At 48.8% G+C, this 23,694-nt stretch overlaps 1 protein-coding gene and 2 long non-coding RNA genes across 3 annotated transcripts in view; all 3 read left to right on the top strand.

The window, feature by feature from the left end:
- ARHGAP35 (Rho GTPase activating protein 35) overlaps positions 1-23,694 on the top strand; it is a 125,435-nt gene that overhangs the window by 85,722 nt on the left and 16,019 nt on the right. The gene's annotated exons all lie outside the window — the stretch shown is intronic.
- LOC309853006 lies at positions 4,105-10,359 on the top strand. Its single transcript, XR_014305487.1, has 2 exons — positions 4,105-9,869; positions 10,165-10,359. It is a non-coding gene; the product is annotated as an uncharacterized lncRNA (long non-coding RNA).
- On the top strand, positions 14,489-20,035 carry LOC309853014. Its single transcript, XR_014305494.1, has 2 exons — positions 14,489-17,092; positions 17,142-20,035. It is a non-coding gene; the product is annotated as an uncharacterized lncRNA (long non-coding RNA).

Below are 23,694 nucleotides of genomic sequence, written 5' to 3'. Positions count from 1 at the left end.
GTGTGTGCGTGTCTCCATGCCAGATGGGTCTGCCTCTGTCACCTAGTCCCTGAGCCAGTTCCCACTGGTTGAAACAATGGATTGCTGGTTTTGCCCCCTTAGAATGAAGGGGTTACTTCTTCAAAAGTAGGCTTGCGCGCTCTGTCCGGCATCTGGGACAACAGGCTTTCTCTTTCATCGCTTTCCCACACCCTCGTCTGACCTTTGCAGCATTGGGCAGTTCTTGCTCACATGTTGGGGTTTGGGGTCACACATGTCTCTGGTTTTGTCAGAGATGTGATGTTTCTGTTTCTCATTCTCCCGGTTGCTTTGTGTGATTCTCTGGTAGAGAAAGGGGTAAAGTGATCTTTTTTCTGCCGCTTTAAAACAAAATACAGTCTTCTAACCGAAAGCAGTTTAGCCTTCTGAGAAGCTTGTTTTTATGGTTCCTATTCTTTACCTACTGATGAGCACTTCCTCACTGCAGCTCCTTGGGAAATTGCGGCTTTTGGGTCATTGAAAGGTGACCTGATCTTGTGGAGGGAGTGGCTGGGGGTTTTCTGAGAGGGGTGTGTTTAGATCCTTTCCTGACTTCTCTCCATCAACCTGGCTCTTTCTGTCTTCCTCTGATTTTATTAGCATTTCATGTGAATCTTTGTCCTCAAGGACCCATTTCTCCTCACTCTGCTGAGAAGCCTGAGGATGGTGTGTCCTGTAATAGCAGGTGGTGTGTGCTGCGGGCGTAAATGGGAACCGTTCTCATCATTAGAACAGGAGGCTGTAGTGAGCTTGCAGGTGACAGACCTGTAGAGCCCTGGGGCTTTCTCAGGCCTTAGAGTATGGAGAAATTCAGAGATTTTCTTTACTGTTTTTTTTTTTTTAATGCCCCCCTTATTTGTTTGTGTTAAAGATTTATTTATTCATTTGAGAGAGAGTGTACGTGCACAGGAGCATGCATGAGCAGGAGAGGGAGAAGGGAACAGACTCCCCACTGCACATGGAGCCAAAACTTGGGCTCGATCTCATGACACTCAGATCACAACTGGAGCCAAAATCAGGAGTCAGTCACTCAGCAGAGAGCCCGATGCGGGGCTTGATTCCAGGACCTTGGGACCATGACCTGAGCCGAAGGCAGAGGCTTTAACCCACTGAGCCACCCAGGCACCCCATCATTATCATTATTTCTGTCGCTAAACTTCTCTTCTGCTGGTGGCCACAGAATACCAGTCAGGTCAGGCTAGGTTAAAGTATCAGCGTTAAAAAGCAGCAGACTTTTTTCTTATCCATGATGTTTTTCCTGAAGGCTCTGGCCTGCCTCTTCCTCACTCGGGGACCAGATGATAGGGGAGCCACGCTCTTGAATGATGCAGGGAGCAAGAGGGAAAGAAGCTTGTGGAGAGTCTCATTACAGCCATTAAAGCTTCACTCCTGCTCCCTGACTTTGCTTCTTTTCTAAGGCATTGGTCAGAACTGGTCACATGGCTTCCCCCACATGCCTCAGCGTGGCAAGGGTGCTCACTCTTCTGGATCCCAGGAGAAGCACCAGTGACAACCACATCCACCTGTCCGTTGTATCGGCAGAGTTGGCAAGTGTTCCCATTTTTGGGTTTGTATGTTTTGCTTTTAGCACACCAGTAGAGTGGAATGTCTGTGCCCAGTTCTGCATAGAACTTCCTGGGTGATCTTGCAGAGTGAAAATATTCTGAGCTAATCTCTTTGCTCTTTTCTGCATGATCTTACTCTACAGTCCTGTGAGATAGAAACTACTATTTTCCTATTTTAATGATGAGCTGGTATTGAGGAAAATTAAATAATTTGCCCAGAAGTGGCTTAAATAATAAGAAGCAGATTCATCTCAAATGTTTATCTAATTCCAGAGCTCAAGCTCTTAATCTTATTTATTTGTATCTTAAGGCCTGAGTGTCCCCAACTTTAAAATGAGAGAGGTTTATTAGACTAGCTCATCTAGACAAGGGGCTTGCTGGCTTACAGTTTTGCCCACCTTCTGACGGCTGGCGTAGCAGCCTGTTCTTCTGTACTTTGAAATGCTAGCCCTAACAAGGTACGGCCTTTCCTGGAAGCAGAAACCCAGAACCTGCAACTTAATAATTTTAAAATGGAAATCTTGTTATGGCATAGAAACATGATCCACGGCAGCACAACTTACACTTCTCTTGTCCAGTTGTAGCACGGACCTTGACAACCACATGGTCATGGTGGCTTGATTGTTTCTGGCCGAAATGTTCAGAGCTGGCGTTCTTTGTGAGTGGAGGGATACATGCACAGCAATAAATCCGGTGCTGTCTTTGGCCTTCTAAATAAATTCAGCAATTAGGAGAATTGGTTAAACTTAGGGACACCTGGGCGGCTCAGTGGGTTAAGCCTCTGCCTCATGCTTAGATCATGACCCTCATGCTTAGGTCGTGATCTCAGGGTCCTGGGATCGAGCCCCACATCGGGCTCTCTGCTCAGCGGTGAGCCTGCTTCCCCATCTCCCTCTGCCTGGCTCTCTGCCTACTTGTGATCTCTCTCTCTCTCTCTCTCTCTCTCTCTTTCTCTCTGTGTCGAAAAAATAAATAAAGTCTTTAAAAAAATAATAAAATAGGTTAAACTTAAAAAGTGGGGGTTTTGCTAGGTCTTTAGATTTTCATCTCCTTTTTAAAGCTTTTGTTATTTTTGTTGTAAAATGGGTACTCCTTATTAAAAATAATCAAAGGCACAGTGCCTAGAAATTGTTCATTCATGTACTGTTGGTGGGAATTTAAACAGATATGGCCATTAAAAAAGATCATTTGGGGAAAAAAAAAAGATCATTTGGCAGTAACTTCACAATTTCAAAGTCTTACATCCTTGGTCCTAGCCACTGGCCCTTTTGGGAATTTGTCCTATGAAAATGTTTGCCTTTGCCTCTGTCATGTATAAGGATGTCTGTTAACAGAGAAGAAGAGCGCATCCATCTGCCAGAGTCCTTAGCAGCTGTTAAAAATGAGGTTTATCTGTCTGTACCAACATGGAACTATGTCCACAGTTTATTTTTTAAAGTGAGAACAGCAGTTGTAAAATAAGGTGTGTAGTATGATCCCACTCATAAGGTAGAAGAAGCCTGTATGTGTGTGTTTATGACATGATGGGGAGATGTCAGGGTGCTTGGCCGCCTCAGTTGGAAGAGCACGTGACTCTTGATCTCAGGCTTGTGAGTTCAAGCTCCACCTTGGGTGTAGAGATTACTGAAAAAAGAAGAAAGAAAGAAAACTGTTTGAAAATAGCAAAGATTTCAGGAGTGTCTCCCCAAGTGGTGCTGGGAGAAGAGGGAGATTTTAGATAGGGGAGTGATGAAAAATAGGGCTTTCACTATTTATGTATAATTTGTGTAATCACTGCATTGCATGAAAAGGAATTTTTTTTTAAAGGTTTTATTTATTTATTAGACAGAGAGGAATCACAAGTAGATGGAGAGGCAGGTAGAGAGAGAGAGAGAGGGAAGCAGGCTCCCTGCTGAGCAGAGAGCCCGATACAGGACTCGATCCCAGGACCCTGAGATCATGACCTGAGCCGAAGGCAGCGGCTTAACCCACTTATTTTTAACCCCCTTTATTTTTAAAGGTAGTCTCCACCCAGGCGCCCCGTATGAAAAGGAATTTAACAATAAATCTTGTATTACCTTTTTTTAAAAGATTTTATTTATTTCTTTTAGAGAAAGTTTGCACAAGCAGTGGGCGGGGAGGGGCAGAGGGAGAGAAAGAATGTCAAGCAGACTCCACGAGGAGCCCGGAGCCCAGAGCCCAGCTCGGGGGCGGGTCTCACCACCCCGAGACCATGGCCTGAGCAGAAATCAAGAGTCGGATGCTTAACCGACTGCGCTGCCCAGGCACCCCAGTGTTATGCATTACTTCTGAAAAGATCAAACTATGGGTGCGCCTGGGTGGCTCAGTGGGTTAAAGCCTCTGCCTTTGGCTCAGGTCATAATCCAAGGGTCCTGGGATGGAGCCCCACATCCTGCTCTCTGCTCAGCAGGAAGCCTGCTTCCCCCACCCCCTAGCCCCCACCCCCGCCTGCCTCTCTGCCTAATTGTGATCTCTGTCTCTCAAATAAATAATAAAATCTTTAAAAAAAAAAAAAAAAAGATCAAACTGTGCAGAACTGTTTGAAGTAAAAAAGTAAAGTCACTGTTTCATTCCTCACAGTTATCTGCTGTTAGGAGTTTGAATTGCTCCTTCACAGAGACTTTCTCCGTGCGCAAAACACACACACACATGCCTTGCTTTTTTCGCCACCTAAAAATACATTGTGGACAGTTTCCCATATAGGCAGGTGTAAGCTACTACTACTACTTCCTCCTCTTCCTCCCCTTCCTCCCCTTGCTCACTGCATGGTGGTTCTTCGTTTAGACAGACTGTATAATCCATCCACTCAGCCTCCCAGTGAAAGACAGTTTTCAGTCTTGTATCATAAACAGTACTACAGTGGCTGTCTGTCCACAGGTGTGTGCTTATGCACGTACGCACACAGCTGTATGTGCAAATGTGTCCGTAGAATAAATACCTCAGAGTGGACTGGCATGTGTGTACATTTTGTATTTTGATGGGCATTGCCAAAATGCTGTCCAGAGTGCTGGCCATCTGCAGCATATAAAGGCAACACCATAGTGTTAAATGGTAACAGGTTAGAATGAGACAGTACCTTAAAAATCACCTGGTTCAAGGGCTTGTGACCTGGGTGGTTCAGGTCCTGATTCCAAGGTCTTGGGACTGGGTTCCCTGTTTAGCAGAGAGTCTGCTTGCCCCTCCCTCCCTGCATTTCCCCTTACCCCCACTCGTGCTTGCTCTCTCTTAAATAAATAAAATCTTTTTCAAAATCATCTAGTTCAGCTCTGCAAGGGGAATGATGACTCTGCAAGTCATCACGGTGACTCTTGTGAATATGTTGAACCAGAGGAACGGAAAAGTAGCTATGCTCTTAAAAATCAGAATAGTGGTTATCCTCAGTGGGCAGTAGAGACTGGAAGGGGTCTTCTGGAATGCTGGGAATGCTCTGATTCTTTACCTAGGTGCTATTTATGTGGGTGTGTTTGGTGTGTGAGAATTCATCACTCTACACTTCTCCTTAAACTCACAAATTTGGGGGCACCTGGCTGGCTCAGGTGGTAGAGCATACAATCTTTATTATTATTATTATTTTTAAAGGTAGTCTCCACACCCAACCTGGCGCCCACTGTGGGGCTTGAACTTGAACTCACATCCCCCAAGATCAAGACTTGAGCTGAGATCAGGAGCTGGACCTTTAACCGACTGAGACACTCAGGTGCCCATAGAATACATGACCCTTAATCTCAGGGTAGTAATTTAGAGCCCCATGTTGAGTGTAGAGATAACTTAAAAAAATAAAATCTTCTTTAAAAAATTAACAAATGTTGGGGTGCCTGGGTGGCTCAGTGGGTTAAGTTTCTGCCTTCGGCTCAGGTCATGATCTCAGGGTCCTGAGATCGAGGCCCGCATTCTCAGGGTCCTGGGATCGAGGCCCACATCGGGCTCTCTGCTCAGCGGAGAGCCTGCTTCCTCCTCTCTCTCTGCCTGCCTCTCTGCCTACTTGTGATCTCTGTCTGTCAAATAAAACAAATAAAATCTTTTTTTTTTTTTAATTTACACATTTACACTTCAGTAAAACACTTTTTAAAGCATCTAGTCCAGCTCTTTCATTTTACAGATAAAATCCGAAGAGTTGAAAGGTTCCCTCTCTCTCCTACCGTATGTAGCTGAGGTTTCCTGAGAGCCTTATCCTTGACACCAGAGCCCTTGCCTGTCTTGCCAAGACTGGACTGGTGATGCTCTTGGCACCCAAAAGTGCTGTGAATGTGTGACTGTGTCTCTCACCTTGAGGCCCCTAAAGAACAGCCATGTGTCTGGGACGCAGCTGAGGTGCCAAATGGAGTTTCTGGTTCGATAGCTCACACCAGTGTTTGGGGAGAGTCCCAGCCCGGGGCTGTGGATAGACAGACATGCTTGGGAAGGTTTGCTGCCTGCCGAGGAAGTCCAGTTGTCCGTTATGCCAACCTGCCTCTCACTCGGGATTTCTCTCGCTCATTCCATCGTCTCACTGTGTCCTAATCTGTACTCTCCTCTGCTGCTTCCTGATCGTTTTTAGGCCGGTGTCTGTTTCACATAATTGTATCCTCTTCAGGAAAATTATTGGCTCAAAGTAAAAAGGAAACCTATTTCTGTTTTATCCTTCCTGGCCTCCTGTAGGAGGATAGTAGAGTGGAGGACTCCAGGGAATTGTTTGCATGGTGTGTGGCTACGGGGTGGGAGACTTCAGCATCCACAATTCCTTTATTTTGCTGTGGAGATTGTGTCTGGAAACCTTCTGGGAGTCAAAACATAGTTGGATGTTTGAACACTTCCCGTGGTCAAAAATTGTTGCCTTTGACCGAAGATTAAGGTCTGTTCTGAGTATTGCATACACACACTGTTGACTTGGCTAGCACTGGTGGCCCGTCTTTGTGGAAGCCCTGTTTGATCATGAGTTAGAAATAACGGCTAAATTACAAGAGCCAGCCAGCCGTCTTCACGTAAGACAGCCTTGTGAGCATGGTGTGTTCCGTGCCCTGATAATACCAAGAGATTTGTGCAAACTTCAAGTAAGCGTGTGAAGTCCAGACTGGCCTCCTCTTAAATCCTAAACATCCTTGAAAACATTGAGGAAGTGTTAAAGAAAGCTCCTGATTTATTCGAAAGGGGCACTAGTAAATACAGAGGTGGGGGGTAGGACATTGTAGATATAATGGTGAAGTGCTTATTTTGAACCAGGCAGGGCCTTCTCTAGGTGGGCTTTCTCACTAGAGAATTCCCTTGTGAAACCTACTGCAGCCCCTCGCCCACCTCACCGCTTCCTCCCCCTTTTGTTTCCCTTACTTCCTCCCTGCCTTCCTCCCTTCTGGCCCAGCATATCCATCTGTTCCCAGAGGCCCAGCATGAGTCCTGCCTTCTTGCTGACTGACCCTCCTTATTATCTTTAAGCATGATTTCACTTTTCCCATCTTTACCTTGTCTCCCTAAATTCTAAAAGACAGAACAGTGCTGTGTATTTTTGTGTCCCCCTGTACATGGAATTCTGTATCGTGTCACCGGTAGTATGCTTTTGGTAATGACCAATTGCTATGATTCTCCATCGCCCAGACATCCCCGGATGTCAGACCATATCATCAGACACGAGATTACTTTGTTGGAAATTCAATTTCTGAGTTATTTTGTGAACTTGAGCAAGTGACACCTTTGACTTCCTTTATATCATAGGTCAATTTCCAGTGAAAAACTGTGACAAATAATTTGCCGGATCTGACTGACTCAGCTGGCTGCCTTTGGGATCGTACTTGCCTGACAGGGCAGTTCGGTTCAGTAGAGGCTTGATGTGGCTTGTTAGAGCTTAGAGGAAGAAGCTTTTACCTTGGGTTCTAAGGTCAGTATGGGAATTCTTTAGGAAGAAACAATAGGCGCAAGCCAGTGTGGACCCATTGTGAGACTAAAAGTCTCAAAAGCTCGCAGAAATGCACAGTCCCAGTGCGTCTCTGGTGGCCTGTCACAACATAAAGCGTGGATTTAAAGGGATTTCTTTCCCCTTCATGTTTTTATCCAGTGATCATAATACCATTTTTTGATATCCTTCCCCTATATTTTGTGTCAATCACTTTACCAACTATTAAATCCTAAAAATTGGGGCTTTTTAAAGATTTTTTTTTCACAGATTATTTTTTTACACCAAAATCATGTTTCTAAGTTGTTAGTTTATAATGTGTATAGTCTTTTTTCAGTTCCATTTCCTATCCACCCAGTTGCTCTTTTTACTAGTAAATTCTATAGCCTCATAATGTTTAGGTTTTACTACCCTAAGAGAATAATCAAGGCCTGTTATATACCAGTTCCCTTAGGTGCTAGAGGTTCAGAGATGAATAGGACAGTTCAGATTGTCCTAGAAGGTCTCTCAGTCTAGCAAAGATTGTAGTCAAGGCCAAGTCAGTAAAGGGAGTAGTTGGTTGGAAACCTTCCATCTTCTCCAGCCCCAGTCCTAGCTTCATTTACATACCAAGTAGCCACCACCCCCACCCCTCCCAGGCCCACCAGGCAACCTTCCAATCTGACCCTATGTGATGTTTGCTTCTGGATCTTCCAAGGATATTTTTACTTTTTTTTTTTTTTGCAAAATATCTATGTGGATTTTTTTTTTATTATTTTGTCTAGTGTATTTTAGCCATTCTGTTGAAGTTTTTATTTGGTTTATGTTTAAAATGCAATTGAACATTTTGTAACATATGGTCTTTCAATCTAAGATCATGCTGGTTTTTTCCTCTTCCTGTTTTTATATTTAGTCCTTGCAGTTGTTTGTCTTTCTAGGGTTGATGGGGTGGGGTCCACACAATAAATTCATTTATCAGTCTATAAACGCAGGCACCTGGGTGGCTCAGTGGGTTAAGCCTCTGCCTTCAGCTCAGGTCATGATCTCAGGGTCCTGGGATGGAGCCCCGCATTGGGCTCTCTGCTCAGCAGGGAGCCTGCTTCCCCCTCTATCTGCCTGCCTCTCTGCCTGCTTGTGATCTCTGTCAAAAAAATAAATCAGTCTGTAAATGCTTTGGGGCCTGTCGAGTACAAGGCGATTTTAATGCTGAGGAGAACCTGAGGATTCCAAAGGCCAGGTTCCGTTGGAGCTATAGATGCATGGAAGAGAACGTTAACAGTGAATATAGTTCACTGTGAGGGCAAAACTGTGAGTTTGCCCAGTGTCAGTGAGGCTGAGGCATCAGATGGAAACAAAATGATGAGGGAGATCAGTTCCTTGAGCTGGCTTGGTACATGTCAGTGGTGGTGGCTAGGCCTGAAAGATAACTGGGATTTTTTTTTTTTTTTAAGATTTTATTTATTTGAGAGAGGGAGTACCAGCAGAGGGAAAGGGAGAAGCAGACTCCCTGTTGCATAGGGAGTCCAGCACAGGTCTTCATCCCAGGACCCTGGGATCATGACCTGAGCCCAAGGCAGACACTTAACCAACTGAGCCCCCCAGATGCTCTAGAACCTGGGTTGTGTAGCAGACACTGGGCGGGGAAGAATCTTCCAGGTAGGGCAAGTGGACTGCACAAAATTCGGGTGCTAGAGGGGAGAGGTGCTGCTCACCACAAAGCTGTGTTGCCCTAGAGTCCTTTGAATGTCAGGCTTCAGCATTTGGACTTGGCCAAGCCCTTTCAGACTCTGTCTTGGATCCCTAGGACTCCAAAGAGGTGCATCTACGTGGGGTTGGGGAAGGCAGGCCACCAGGACCAAGGGTTAGTACAAGATTTCAGTTGGAAAATGGATTCTGTTGTTCCTGAGAAAGCTTGTCAGCCCTCACAGTCATCAGTGGGAAGGCAGGGTTTGAAGGTTTCCGTCTGAGAGAAGTTGCTGAACTTTATCAGCATGAAGCGCTCGGAGTCCTCTCTGTCTCAGTCAGTCTGATCCATCGGTCCTGAGGGTCCCGAATATGGCCCCGCTTTTGCATTTCATCTGCCTTCCCAGTTTACCAGCATGACCTCTTGGTACCTGGACTTTACACTCCTTGGCTTGTGTCCTTCTTGGTCCCTTATCCACATGGCTGCAAATGTCTGTCAGTAATAGATGAGATAGCGTCACCTTCCCTGTTTAAAATTCTTCAGTTGTTCTCCATCACCTCCACGGTTAAGTTTTAATGTTGTTGCCAGCAGGATCCAGCCCTTCCCCATCATCTCGCCTCACCTCTGGCCATTTCTTTCATCCGCAAAGATAACATTCAGCCACACACATTAGAACTGTATGCAGCTCCTTAAACTTCTGTGATACTTCTCACCCGCAGGGCCTTCACTTGCATTTCCATTTCAGAAGTCCCCTCCTGGAGTCCTTCTCTTGAGTCAGGACGCCCCAGCCCATCCCATATTCTGTAGGGCTCTGTGCAGCCCTCTGTGACCACTCACTCACACTGAACTCCAATTGTTTTCTTTCCTCAAGATCCTACGTTCCTTGAGGGAAGGGATTGGGTCTTCATCATTGTATCCTGCAAACCAAGGACACAGGGCTCTAATAAATGGGTATGAATGACCAACTAGTATAGAGACATTCAAAAGACCTCCTTCCTCAAAACTCCCATTCAGTGGGGAAATGGAATTGTATGCACAGAAAAGGAGAAGTAAAGGGGTGCCTTGGTGGCTCAGTTAAGCATCTGCTTTCAGCTCAGGTCATGATGCCGGCGTCCTGGGATTGAGCCCTGCGTCGAGCTCCTTGCGCAGCAGGGAGCCTGCTGCTCCCTCTCCCTCTGCCTGCTGCTCCCCTTGCTTATGTTCTGTCTTTCTCTCTCTGTCAAATACATAAAATCTTAAAAAGAAAGAAAGAGGGTACCTGGGTGGCTCAGTGGGTTAAGCCGCTGCCTTCGGCTCAGGTCATGATCCCACTGTCCTGGGATCGAGTCCCACATGGGCTCCTTGCTCAGTGGGGAGTCTGCTTCTCTCTCTGCCTCTCCCTGCCACTTCGCCTGCTTGTACACTCTCTCTCTCTGACAAATACATAAATAAAATCTTAAAAAAAGAAAGAAAGAAAGAAAAGGAGAAGTAAAAACATACATAGAATAAAAACCTTGAGTGAGGTTCTAACATCGGAGTAGAAACCGATTTCCCTGTGTTCTTAATGTGAGGTCTAGAGAGTATACTTCTAACAGTCCAAGGAACCTCTGAAACTTCACAGGGTAGGGTGTTTAAGTAGGCAGGCTTGGAAGGAAAGGGGCTGCAAGTTAGATCAGGGCAAGACAGCAGGTGAATCAGGCTGCCGGGACTAATGGGAGACGTGGTGTCCTGAGTGGGGGTGCTGGCCTTGAAGACTCAAACGCATCTTTCCTGGGTTTGAAGAAATGTCTGAAAATCATTTTAGAATTTAGGGTTTAAAATAACACAGAGAAGGCAGCATTACTCTTTATGGGCAAAGAGTGCTAACCACCCGAATGTCCAGTTGACGAATGGATAAAGAAAAGGCAGGCGCCTGTGTGACTCAGTCGTAAGCATCTGCCTTTGGCACAGGTCATGATCTCGGGGTCCTGGGATAGAGCCTCACATATCGGGCTCCCTGCTCGGCGGGAAGCCTGTTTCCACCTCTCCCACTTCCTCTGCTTGTGTGCTCTCTCTCTCTCTGTCTGTCTCTGTGCCAAATGAATAAAATCTTTAAAAAAAAAAAAAAGAAAGAAAGAATGAAAGAAATAGAGGAATATTACTCAACCATAAAAAAGCATCTGTACGGGGTGCCTGGGTGGCTCAGTGGGTTAAGCCTCTGCCTTCAGCTCAGGTCATGATCTCAATGTCCTGGGATCAAAACTTACATCAGGCTCTCTCTGCTCCGCAGGGAGTCTGCTTCCCTCTCTCTCTGCCTACTTGTGATCTATCAAATAAATAAAATAAAAATCTTATTTTTAAAAAAAAGGGCATCTGTACATACTACAGCAGGGGTGGACCTTGAAAACAATATGCTAAATCAAGAAGCCAGTCACATATCTAAGGGAGCACATATCTAAGAATTTCGTGTATATGAAATGTTCAAAATAGGCAACTCTATAAAGACAGAAGATAGAATGATGGTTACCAGGGCCTTGAAGGGTATGGAAGTTTGGGGTGGGGGGGATGTTAATGAAAATGTTCTTAAATTGATTGTGATGATGCTTACAAAACTCTGTAAATTTACTTAAAAACCACTGATTTATATGCTTTCAGCAGGGCCGTCATATGGCATGTGAATCGTATCTTCATAAATCTGCCATATGACGGCAGACAGCAGGATGTGGAGGATGGCTGGGTGGGTGTTCCACTCTGGGTTTGTGCTTGACAGTCTCAGGCCCCAGCAGCTGGGCTGGTACTAGAAGGTGGGTCCTTCCAGAAGAGGCCTGCCTAAAGAGGATTACTCACTGCCTGCTGATCTCTCCCACGCCCTGGGGCTGCTGCTCCCTAGTCACTTTTTGGGCCAGCCCAACCAGCAGGGGGCTGCGTAGTCGCTGTTGAGTCCCAGACGCCCAGAGTGAATGACTGAACAGCAGCAGGCGGGCCTTCGAAGAGCACGCTTCCTTCACGGGTGCAAAGACGCAGAGTTGGACCCGCCCACTGGATAACTGCCGGGTAAACTGCTTCTGTAGGTGTCATGTGCCTGAGACAGGCAGTGGGTTTTCTGTCCTAGCCCTGGGTCTCTGAACTCATGCCCTTGATCGAGCTCTCTGCTACATGTGCCTGGCTTGGAGCCAGCTTCTGAGATTACCTCCATCTTTGTTTCTCCTTTTCCCTCTCCATTGTCAGGAGTCCTTCCCTGAATACCCCCAGCGGAGGTGTTCCTGCCTGGAAGCAGTAGGTTCTCGGCTTTTGTTTTTCCTTGCGCAGGCTCTTGCAGCGCATACAGTTTTGTTTCACCTCTGAAGGCAGTGGGATGCTCCTGCCACGTGGAGTTTGCTGAAGCATTTGTGGGTGGAGGGACTTAGTGGTGTTAGAGCAGATAACCTGGGGGAAAGCAGATTCTTGGACCCCTGGAGTCTATAACTTGAAGGACTGTGCGGACCAGGTGTATTTTTCACTTAGAGGTACTTAACCTAGGGCCTGTGGATGGGCTTCTGGAGATCTGTGAGCCCCCAAAAATCAGTGCAGAGATCGTGTGTGCGTGTGTCTGCCCACACGTGCGCACCGTGGAAAGACCAGAACCCACAGCCTTATTAGCTTAGTGGCATGAGGGCCGTCTCCTCCCAAGAGGTTAGACAAGCATGCAGCCAAATGTGCGGAGTACCTGCCGTGTGACCCAGTGTAAGCAAGGATGACGCACACCCTCGTCCTCAAGGAGTTGATGGTCCAGTAAAAAAGATTTGGCCCTAAACCACTCAAAGCTGACAAAAGAGAGCTCTGTGAGGGCTGGGGTGGTAGAGCTCGGGGACTTAAAGGGTGAGTAGGAGTGAAGTGATTGAGCCTAGACCAAACAGTATTCTCTTTACGGGGCTCCAGGACAGGAGACCTCATAACTTTGCAGTGATTCCGTGCACCGTGGTGGCCACCGCGGGTATAGTCCACCTCCAGCTTTACTATGCACCTGTCCCCTCCCACTAGATCCTTTCCAAGTGGAGAGTCACTCACTGATCATGCTTGTTCCTGACAAGCAGCAGTAATGGCAGCTAGCAGAAGTGTTTTTATGAGGTAAGTGTAGCTCCTGGCTTTATTTCTGGTATCTCACCTCCACGTTGTAGATTGAAAATAGACGCCGGCCAGGGGTTTCATCCCTCCCCACAGAGAGACAGCCTAGCATGTATCTGTCTCAGGTCTTCACAGTGATGGTGGGAAAGTCTCCCCATGTTTGGGAGCGCTTTGATACTTGCTTGCCAATTCTTCAGAACGTACCAACCCCTTCTTGCCTGGAACTGCCCTCCAAAAAACCCCACCAAACTCACACATGGAAAATGGCTGCTAAGTGTTTGGAATAAGTAATATGCATATAATTCCCAGTTTTATGACTGAGAGCAAATTATGAAGTTGCCCTGATGGGAGACAGCAAGACAAAAGGCCAGACTATTACTTGAGCTGATTTCTTACAGCTGTTGGTAAATTCCAGCTTCTTTAATCTAATTGGGAAATGCTCTCCACACAGTCCTCGCAGGCAGCCTGAGCCTTTCACAGAGAGGGGCCATCTGTGGGCAGGGTGGCAGCTAGGACCCTGTGTGAGTTCCTTAACTTCTAAGGCTGTTTCCTTGACTATAAAATGAAGACGGAAGCCACGCCCTTGCAGAGGGTTGTGAGTATTAAGGGAGATATTGAGCACTGAGCACTCCGGCCCAGAGCTCACATCACCAGGCTCAGGACTATAAGTGCTTCCGTGAGTCTTGTTTCATTCTCATGGTGATCCTCTGAGATGGATGGGATTTCCAATTTTCGGATGAGGTTCTAACCCAGAGCTGCTACCCTCTTGGCCCCACTGCCCCACTTTACTGGGATAATTTGAAGCCCAAAAAAGACAGTGCCCTAGCAACTCCTGGAGCCGTGGAGTCAGGCCAGCTAATCCTGGACTCTGCTGCCCGCATCACGTGTCCTCCTTCCTCTCTGACTGCACGAGAGCTGTTGTGCTCCTCCTGACGCCAGATCTGGGAGGACTTCTCCAGCTCTCTACACTGACTGCCCGGAGTTAGTCACTGGCAGACTCCAGAGGTTTAAAGACTCACTTTCCCAAGACTCTCCTCACTTCAGACACCAGTTGCAAGTATTGGATCCCCAAGTTACCCACATTTCTCTCTGATTTGGCCACAAAGGCAGGGATTCCCTCAGCCTCCCCTCCAGATTTAATGGCTCTGTGGAACGACTCGCAGAACTCTGGACAGTGCTGTACTTACTCTCACAATTGGTTATTCGGGATGGGACTCCAAAAGAGACAAATGGAAGAGATGCTGGGACAGGGGACAGGGGAAGGTGGCATGTGCCCTCTCCGAGCATGCCACCTTCCCCTCAGCTGGATGTGTTCTCCAACCCAGAAGCTCTCCAGATCCTGTTGTTAGGGTGTTACGGAGGTTTCATTAGGCATAGTTGATTAAATCATTGACTGTGGGTGATTGGGCTCGACCGCCAGCCCCTCTCTAAGGGAGGGGGTCTGAAAGTTCTAACCCTTTAACCAAGACTTGGTCTTTGTGGTGACCAGCACCCACGCTGAAGCTCTCTGGCCCCCACCCCCCTCTAAGAGTCCCCTCATTATCATAAGCTCTGGCAGGTATGGTTGGAGGGGCTTGCTAGGAATAACAAGACATTCTTATCTTTAATTTAAGGAAATTCCAAGGATTTTAGGAGCTCTGTGCCAGGAACTGGGGACAAAGACCAACTATATTTGCTGTGATACCACACTGCCCCTGCCCTTCCCGTGGGGTTCCTAAGGTTAAGATCTTGCCAACAGGCTTCCTCTGTCCCTCTGTGGGCACCTAGGGTTGAGGTGGCAGCTCTCCTCCAAGGCTGGGAAGGAGCAGCAGGAAGAGCTCACCCCGGGCCTGCTTGCCTCTCATCAGCGTGGGGAGAGCCATCTGCCCATGCTCTTTCTTCCCAGATCACCGTACATTCTTTATACGGTATTAATCTCAAAGTACCACTAATCTGTCTTTACAAGAGAGGAAACAAATCCTGGAGCCCCTGGGCAGAGCCACTCACATCTGGTCCGGATGGGAAGGACCCACATTACAGCTCTTTTTTCTTCGTTTTGTTGTTGTTGTTGTTGTTGTTGTTTGTTTGTTTTTTTTAAATATTTTATACTTGGAAGGAGGCAGCTACCCTCAAAAGCCTCCACAGTTCTGTGCATACTCGTCATAGCCACTTTCTGGAGCTGTTGTGGAGATTTGAGGGGCTGGAGCTGTTCGAGCCAATCAGCTGTTTCCCTGAGGTGGGCACAGGCCTCTGGGACTCTGTCTCGGGCAACAGGCAGCTGGTTTCAAGGAGACGCTCCCATCCGTCACTGTAATAGTTCAACAGGCGTGGCTGCAGCAGGAGCACACTTTGCGGGAGTAATCGGCGTGCTCATCCCGCTTTGAGCCTATGGCGAAGTGCTAGAATAGAAGTGCGGTTCCGTCTGCAGGGCTTTATGGGGGGGTTCTTTGTTACTTAATCTCTCCCTCCCCCTGTAGTTTGGGTTCGTTAGCGAGTTGCTGTCCCATAATCTAAACAGTTGTCAAACAAAGGTCTCTCCACTTTTTTTGATGACTTCCAGTTGCCCGTTTCCCACCACCCTCCGATCTTCTCACTTGTAAGTCAGACGCAAGCCACTTGCACCCTAAAAATGCCCGCCCACCATAAGTCTGTGCAGCTTGGGCCTCGGCGCTGCTCGCGGGCTTCTTCAGGACCCAGTGCCCTGAGCAGAACAGCGGGCCCTGGCCAGCTGCCGGGAGCGCCCAGCAGCCAAAGAGAAAGAAAGCTTGTTTCGCAGAGTAATCCTACCCTTCCATCCAAGACATAAATAGTCTGGGTGGAAGCCCAAATCCCTGAGACAGTTCCGACAGGCCTGCCTGGCCCGGCTGTTCCGGTCAGGCTTTCCCTCTCAGCACGGAGCTTAGTTAGCCATGCTGCTCGGTCCTCAGCTCACTGAGGAGGGGCAGTGTTTGCACTTCCAGTCAGTTGGGCAGCTTGTTGGGGAGAGGGGCCGGGCCCACGGTGCCCACTCCGCGCCTCCGCAGAGCCCCATCTGCCTGTGCCGTTGAACATGACCCAAGGGGAGCTCCTTCAGCCCTCGATCCCACCCTCTCTTTCATGTGCGCGTGTGCGGGTGGCTTTCTGTCCAGCATGTGGGAAGGGGTGCAGCCCCCTGGTGGGGGACCCCAACCAAAGCCAGACTCTGGCCCTCCCCTATAAAAGTAAACAGCCCAGATCGGGAAGCCGCACACACAACAGCACATGACTAACCTCGGTGAGATAATGCATTTATCACTAAGTTCCCAGGAACTGCGCGGGGAATAGTGGAGGCAGGGAATAAAGGAAGTACATAAAGGAAGGTAGAAGTTGGGCACGCTTGTTTATGAAACCCCTTCTCTGTGCCAGCCAGGCCTAAGGCTTTCCGTTTCCCACATTCCAGGGGCTGAGAAGTCCTGCCAGGATGCCAGGAGGCACGAGGCTTGTTGAGAACACACTTCAGTCCACTTCCTCTTCCTCCCTTTCTTCAACCAGAGAAACCGCACTTTTATTTTCAGGAATTTATTTCTCCTTCCCTCCTTTCTGGGGGTAGTTGCTGAATGCCTTCTTTGGATATGAGCTACTGGGCCAAATCCAGATCCCTGGAAGGGTCGTCAGCAAACCCTACGTGCTCCCATGGCCTCCTCGGAAGCAAGGGCACAGCAGCTGGCCTTACAGCTGCACGGGGACTGGCCAGTTTGTTGGTGCCACGTGAGAAAGTGCAGGGCGAGTGGGATTTGGGGATTTAAGCACAGGCTCTGGGTTCAAGGGCAGCCCTGCAGTTTGTTTGCCGTGTGGCTCAGTCTCTCCCTCTGGAAAATGGTACTCCTAATAGTGGTATACCATTCACAGGTGGTTGTGAGGCTGTGCCCAGAAGGTGCACGTCAAGTGCGTGTCCCTGAGCCTGGCCCGTGGTGGAAGCATCGCGTAAATGGCAGGCGAGAATTCTACCACTGAACCACCCATGCGCCGATAGCATCACGTAAATGGAAGCTGTTACCATAACACATTTCACTTAGATCCAGGGTCAAGGAAGCCCTCTTTGTGGGAGCGAGGTTTAGCCAGCCAAAAAAAAAAAAAAAAATGGAGGTAAAAGTAGAAGTAACAACCTGTAGGAAGGCCGGGAAGCAGGCTCAGGCCACGACACAGGCCACGTGTGGTAGAGTTTGTATTTAATCCTGGATGCAGAGCAGAGGATTGCTACGCAGTGGGGACTACAACCCCCTTTTCTGCCTGAAGATTTGAGGCTTTTAACCTATGAAAATTACTCTTCTTAGCAAGGAAAGGGAAGCAAGGAAAGGAAGGACACTGGGCTGTGATTGGTGACATCTTTGTTCCTTTTATGGTTCATTGGGAATCAGGAACCTGAAAAAAGTTAACCTCTGCCCTCATTAACACTTGGGAAGAATCTGCCTTGACCTCAGGGGCCTTTCTACTTGGGGGCCTGTTGGAAAGGGACTTGGCATTATACGCATGGGGCTGGTGGTGACATGTGGTACCTGTGTGCTAGCTCGGGTTGTTTCTTTGTTGGTACCTTTTTGTTTAGCCAGTGAGACCCCTCATTGTGATGGTACCAGCTTGCCTCAGAGTCACACAGCTATCACCCCTGTGCCATGGGGCTTGTGTGACTGCCGACAGTCACACCCAGAGCCTCAAGGATGCTCAAATTCTTGGCAGAAGGGTCTCCCAGCTGCTCCTGGCTTGAAGCATTGATTGCTGCTTTGCTGGGTATAGTCTGCTCACCTCGATCATGGGTCACACTCTCCTCTTCCCTCCATCGTGGGCTACCTGAAACAGGCAGCATCAACTCTAAGCTGACCTAAAGCTCACTTTGTCAGTGTTTCTTAAACACATCTGTTGGGATATGCGTTTTCTTGAAAATCGGGAAAAATACAGAGCCCCTTGTTTGGCTCAGAGCAGGGTCCAGAAGCCCTCTTTCACAGTTAATGGCAGTAAATACATGGGTGGCTTACAAAGGATCAGCCAGATGCTAGAGCCATATGATGCCCCAGACCTGGTGTGATATTTTCATCTCTTCTCTCCAGATCTCTCTCTCCTTTCCTCCTCAGCCTTGAGATTTATGGCATGACTGTGTGTATGTACAATAGCATTGGAAATTTATAAAGCCACAGTGCCTACTTGTGGGGCTAACACCCGGTCAAGCAGTCATAATAGAGTGTTAGTGGCATTCTGTCACGGGGAGAAAGGAGGTCTGGCATTGCCAGAAACAGAACTTGATTGACGAGGGAATTACCAAGGGAAGACAGCTAACAAAGGGGCACTGGCGGGGCCAGAGTGACCCTAGTGTTTGAGTAATAGAAGAGCCAGAAAATCATTCCAGGCACATCCAAAACAGGAAGGCAACAGGGAGATCTGGTAGGGATTCTTTCAGGTCGTCAATAGTAGAATTGCATCGCAGGAATGAAACAAGGACACTTGCCATTGGCTGGCTTTTTTCTCCAGCGAGGAGGCAGCATTTTTTTCTGAAGCTCTTCCTCCTCACCCTCAGAACACTGAGTGGGGTGTGAATGAGAGATGAATGCATAGGCTGCACAAGGGGATCGTTCTCAGAGCCCATGATGGATCTGGCATTTACAGGACATAAGCACAGAGGCAAGGACAAGGGACCGGGAGGTAGCGTCCCAGGCGGTAGAGGTGTGCCGTCCTGACGCGGAGCCCGAGTGAGCCAGTGCCGGGCCTGCCCCCGTTGCTCACCCAGCCCGTGGCCTCAGGCAGATGCCTTAGCCTCGCTGAGCCTCCTTTCGTTACCTGTAAAATGGTAATAAAACCACTATTTACCTCAGAGAGTTATTGGGCGGATTCATGGTCCTCGGGAAGAACTGAGAAGAGTGTCCAGCCCAGAGCCAGGCCTCAGCCAGAGTCGCCTCCCATCACTACTATCTCAGCCTCGCGCACTCGGTGTGCCACCGCCGGCATGACTCACGGTGACACGCGCAGCCTCACTCTTCACCATGTCCTGGCAAGAGTTGTGAATACGCAACCCGTCTGTGATGAGGAACCAAGGCTCCAAGAGGTGGGGTGATCTGTCCTCAGTCACCCAGCCAGCTGTGAGACAGAGCCAGGAGAAGAATTGAGGTCACTTTAGTGTGAAAACCCATGCATGTTTTAAAGTATTTTTCCTGCCGACTGGCTGGCTTGTTTTGGCTGAGCCCTCCGTGCCTCCAGGCGGGCGCTGCTGTTGAGGCTTGTTGAGAGTGGAGCAAGAGGCGAAAAAAAGCGCAGGCATTAAGCTGTGGGCTCCTTCTGCTGAGGTTTCCCAGCTGTCCCTCGAAGCAGCCTGAGAAGGGAGGCGTTCATCTGTTCTGCGGTCAGGTGCACCCAAGTCAGGGGCAGAATTCGAACCCGTGTCTCCCGGACAACAAAACTCAGGGGTTCCTCCACTTGCCAGCTTGCTCTCCACTCTGATCATGCGGGCGATAGCTGCTCTCTTATCCCTGTGCTCGGGCCTGCCCCTCGGCCGTGGGCTGGGACCACAGAGGGAAGCGCAGCTGCTCAGGGTGGTCCAACAAGCACGTAGCTTCTGCTTTTGACCTCAGGGCCACCCGCCCCTGCACCTACCCCCTCGCTGACATCCTTCATGCAGGTGGGGGGGCTGCAGTTCGGTGCTCAGTGCTCTGGAGGAGAGCCTACACCCGCTGCTGGCCTTTCACCCAAAAGGAGGGGATCTCACTCCCCCCAGAGGTCAGCCCTCTTCCAGACAGTTTAGATTTTATGGTCAAGGGAGTTGCCTTCTCTCCCTGAGTTCTCAGCACCCCTATGGCCTTGAAATTTAGCCCCCCTGAGCCTTCTGAGACGCATGAAAGAGAAGAATGCTCCCTTAGATTTCAGCCCCCAGAAAAGTGAACAAAAGTTGTTTCGTAGTTCAGGCCTGTCTGGTGTGGGCCATTATAGAGTGGCGGCAGCACCAAGTAAGGGTTTTTTATTTTTGTTTTTGTTTTTTTAAGATTTTATTTATTTATTTGACAGAGATCACAAGTAGGCAGAGAGGCAGGCAGAGAGAGAGGAGGAAGCAGGCTCCCCACTGAGCAGAGAGCCCGATGCGGGGCTCGGTCCCAGGACCCTGGAATCCTGACCTGAGGTGAAGGCAGAGGCTTTAACTGAGCCACCCAGGCGCCCCAAGTAGGGGTTTTTTTTAAAGGACGAAAGTGCTGAGTTTTTAATATCTAAATATAGAATGTAAAAACTAAACAAGGAGTTTGTCTTGGAAGAGGTTATCGATTTGTTGTTAGAAAGGAAACTGAGGAGGGATGAGTCCTGGTGTGAACGAGCAGAGGCCAAGCCTTACCCAGGCCGGCTGCGGAAAGACTCCTGGCCACAGACGCTGGTGTGAGAAGTGGTGCTTGGGATCCAGGAATAAAAACCTGTTTGGACATTTCAGAAAATCAGACACATGCCCGGGCAGGTGATTCTCCCTCTTGGTTTCCAAATTCCTGGTGCCCCTTGTGTGCCAAGTGCCAGGGAGGAGCCGGGCTCAGGGCTCAAATGTGCCAGTTCTTGCATGGGGAGCACCTCAGGGCCAGTGGTGCTGAGCCATCTAGCCTTCTTAGGTCATCAAGAGGGGTTTGAGGAAGACCACAACTAAAGGGCTCTGGAAGGGCACATAACTGCCATGTAGGGGCTCAGTGAACATTCAGTGAAAGAAAGAATAAGGCCCCTTTGCCTTTCTCTTTACCCTTATTTTTTAAGATATTTATGTATTGAAAGAGCACAAGCTGGGGGAGCAGCAGAAGGAGGAGGAGAATCAGGCTCTCCACTGAGTGTGGAGCCCGATATGGGGCTCGATCCCAGGACCCCGGGATCATGATGGGAGCTGTAGGCAGACTCTTAACTGACTGAGCCACCCAGGTGTCCCAGTCATTTCTATTTTTTAACATTTAATGAAAATCATATGTGGCCATGGATAAAGTTTAAATAATGCATTGAGGGAGGGCCTGCTTATATTACAAAAAAGCACCAATTATAATACTTTTTGAAAATGCTTTGTTTCTAAAGTAGCCGCTGTTTCTCCTAATATGTATTCCCCACACCACCACCCCACTCCAGTTTTATTAAACATACAATTTAAGAGTCAGAAATCTTAGAAGTCTGGGCCGTCTTCTAAAATAGCAGTTTTAGGGGCGCCTGGGTGGCTCAGTGGGTTAAAACCTCTGCCTTCGGCTCAGGTCGTGATCTCAGGGTCTGGGATCGAGCCCTGAATCGGGCTCTCTGCTTGGTGGGGAGCCTGCTTCTTCCCCTCTCTCTGCCTGCCTCTCTGCCTACTTGTGATCTCTGTCCGTCAAATAAATAAATAAAATATTTTTTAAAAACTAAAAAAAAAAATAAAATAGCCGTTATCAGAAAGTATGATTGGTTCCCTGGCCAGCGGCCTCTGGGGATGTGCCAGGAATGCACATTCCTGGGCCCCGGCGCCTGCGTCCCAGCAGCAGGCCTCCGGGGAGTCCAGTGCAGGGTCAGTTTGGAGAACTGATGATTTCGACCACAGTTGGAGAACACAGACTAAAGTCAGACGGGGTTCAGGTCACCACTCTGCAGCTCTCTGACCTTTGCCTCTCAGTCTCTGCATCCCCGTCCATAGCGTGGGTGAGTAGTGTCCTCTCTGAAGACGCTGTGGGGAGAACTCATGTAAGAACACACAGCGAGCACCAGCAGTATGCGCCTCTCGTGTGGGCAGTGTTCAGGAAGGGACTTAGGATGCTCGTTAGCGATCTTCCTAGATCACGTATTATGGTTTTTAAACAGCAACCCTTGACAAATGACTCTCCGGCGGAGAGGGAGTTCAGAAGCTCTGACCGATGCCAGCGAGTGACAGCCAGAGCTACTGACGCTTCCCTTGCTGCAGTTTCCGTTGCGAGTCGTGGTTCTGTTCCCTAGAGCCATTGGAAGGAGACTGTTCTACAAGGCCGTTGTTCAGGTGTTTGAAGACAGTGACCTTGGCCTTGCTGAACATTCTCTTTTACTATTCCCAAGATTAACTTTAACACAGAAGATATTTGAAGGGCTTTTTCCAGTAGGGCTTTTTGAAGAAAGGAAAGCAAAAAAAGGCCTAGAGCTGAGACTCTGCTTTGGTAGTAGGTCTTTGGAGATTTCTGGTGCATAGAGATGCCTCAGAGTTTAGGCTGAAACTTCTCGAGTGGACTTGTGGATCTGGAAGGGATGTACAGTGGGGGGCAGGGGGGTGCCTTTGCTTTATGCTGGCAGGCAGGAGCCAGAATTGGCACGGGAGTGCGCTTCTGGGAGGGCCCTGGGGTGCGGGGCCCTTGGAGGCCAGGCTGGCTGTGTCCGGCACCCTCGTTCCCAGCCGTGCCCCTTGCCCTCTGCCCTGCTTCAGCAGCAGCCGCCTCCGTGGTGAGCGAAATCTGCTGTAAGGTCTTCATTAGTATCTGTGAGAAAGGGTACCGGCCTAGCAAATGATACCTTTCCTAAATTATGTTGTGGTGTTGTGTAGGGCAGGGGAAGAATTGCTATTTTAAAACAAGATTTCGTAAAATAAACACGTGTCCCAATTATAGGAAGTACTAAGTTGATGATTAATTGACGCCATGGAGCTGGCCTTGTGCTTTTAAATGCTTCTGCTCTTGTGGTCATCCGTCTAGTGAGGCTTCAGCAGGCCCCTGCCGCCGAGCCTTTCCAGAGAGCTGATACGCAGCTTGTCTTCTGCCCTCTGGTGCTGCGGGGGCAGCTGGCCACGAGGAGACCCTGTGGAGGACTCCTCTCCAAGCTGCAGGTCCGAAGTTGCCAAAGGCCGGTGAATGGTGAAAGGAGGCTGTCGGGGTCTTTGGTCTGCGGTCCACACGGGTGGTCTCCACACTGGAGCTCAGGTGCTGTGGCCACATTCTCGAGGACTTCTTAAGCTCCTGCCATTTGTGTCTTTGTTGTCTTTGTGCTGGAGGGACGGATACTTGGTAAAGGGAAGGCTGTGTAGAACACAGATGTATTTCCGCCCTAGGGGGTGAAGCCTGGCACCTGCTCACACGTACTTGTCAAAATGGGGATGATGTTGTGTGTGTGATATGTGTTACCTGGGATGGGAACTAGGTAGAAAATTTAAATATGTCTAAGACAGTTTGGGAAAGTCACTGAGAAAAGAGACCATCGTAAAACTTCTAGGCCCATCCCTTCTGGCCTTTGAGTACTGACAGCAGCAGCAGAAGTGCCATCTCAGAAGCCACCCAGAATCCCACGGGCCTGCGGGCTTCACTCGGGTGCATCGTGTCTTCTCGGGGGTGCCTGTTTCTGGACCCCAGCCTGTTGGGTAGATGTCACACGTCTTCTAGAGCGTGGCAGAGGGCCTGGACCTAGACTTCAGTGTCCATGCGGTTTGGGGCAGGGGTTTCACCTCTCGGATCCTTGCTTTTCTCACGTGTGTCCTCTCTGTCCCGGAGCTCCTCCCAGGTGGGGCTGAAGATTCAGTGAGTGAGTGGTTGGTGGATGTGGGAAAGCACCTAGCTCCATGCACGGCATAGAGACACTCTGGAAGGGTGGCCTCCAAAGAGAGACCGGCTACATCC

The sequence above is a fragment of the Mustela nivalis genome (assembly GCF_964662115.1).
Source record: "Mustela nivalis genome assembly, chromosome: 18".
Taxonomy (NCBI): domain Eukaryota; kingdom Metazoa; phylum Chordata; class Mammalia; order Carnivora; family Mustelidae; genus Mustela; species Mustela nivalis.
This window is presented reverse-complemented; position numbering and strand designations above follow the sequence as displayed.